This window comes from Myotis lucifugus, unplaced genomic scaffold (assembly GCF_000147115.1).
Source record: "Myotis lucifugus unplaced genomic scaffold, Myoluc2.0 scaffold_35, whole genome shotgun sequence".
NCBI classification, from domain to species: Eukaryota; Metazoa; Chordata; class Mammalia; order Chiroptera; family Vespertilionidae; genus Myotis; species Myotis lucifugus.
The window spans coordinates 1,468,006-1,469,052 of record NW_005871083.1 but is presented as its reverse complement, the minus strand read 5'-3'; positions in this window follow the sequence as shown (position 1 = coordinate 1,469,052).

The following is a 1,047-nucleotide window of genomic DNA, read 5'->3' as shown; positions in this document are numbered from 1 at the left end:
GAGGGGCAGAGAGTCAAGGCACTTGTCCAAGGCCTCAGGCCAAGTAGTGATGGGGCTTGGATTCAAGGCCCAACAGGGGATCTGGGAGCTCAGTGCCATGAGGAGCTGTGTGAGGGCCCCTCTCCAGCAGGAGGGGTGGGGTGCTGTGACACCCTCGCTGGGAAGACCAGTTTCCATTCTGCCAGTCCTCTCCTCCCCCAGGCTGACAGAAAGGTTTAGGATCTCCTGGAAACACCACACCCTGGGCGTGAAACCCAGGGCCCGGCCTCCCTGGAAAAAGCCGATTGTCACCCAGGGAGAAAGCAATCACCGCGGCAGCATTTGCCAAAAGAGCTGAATTTTCTAAGGAATCCCCAGTGTGAACAAGGAGTTTCTTGTGAAATTTAAATGGAATCTCCCCATTTTTTTAAAATTGATTTTTTCAGAGAGAGAGAAAGGGAGAGGGAGAGAGAAACATTTATCAGCTGCCTCTTGCACACCCCCTACTGGGATCAAGCCTGCAACCCAGGCATGTGCCCTGATCGGGAATCAACTGGTGAGCCTTTGGTGCATGAGATGATGCTCAACCAACTGAGCCACACTGGCCAGGGCGGTGTCTCCCAAGTTTTTAAAGATATAATCACACTTTCATTTTATCACTTTCTCCCCAAAGGAAGAGGTGCCAGATGGATGATTCAAAGGAGAAAAAAAAACTAAGAAACAATAACAAAACATTTTATTATTTATTTATTTTAATTAAAAAAATTTTATTTTTAAATTTTTTTATGGATTTCAGAGAGGAATGAAGAGAGAGAGAAATATCAGTGACGAGAGAGAGTCATTGATTGGCTGCCTCCTGCATGCCCCACACTGGGATGGAGCCCGCAACCTGGGCATGTGCTATGACTGGCAATTGAACTGTGACCTCCTGGTTCATAGGTCAACACTCAACCATTGAGCCACGCTGGCTGGGCAATAACAAAACATTTAAATCTAACATCAGATCTCTTTTCACTTTTAAGCTGAGATGTGTCAGGATTAGCTACTATGAGACATGACCCTACTCTC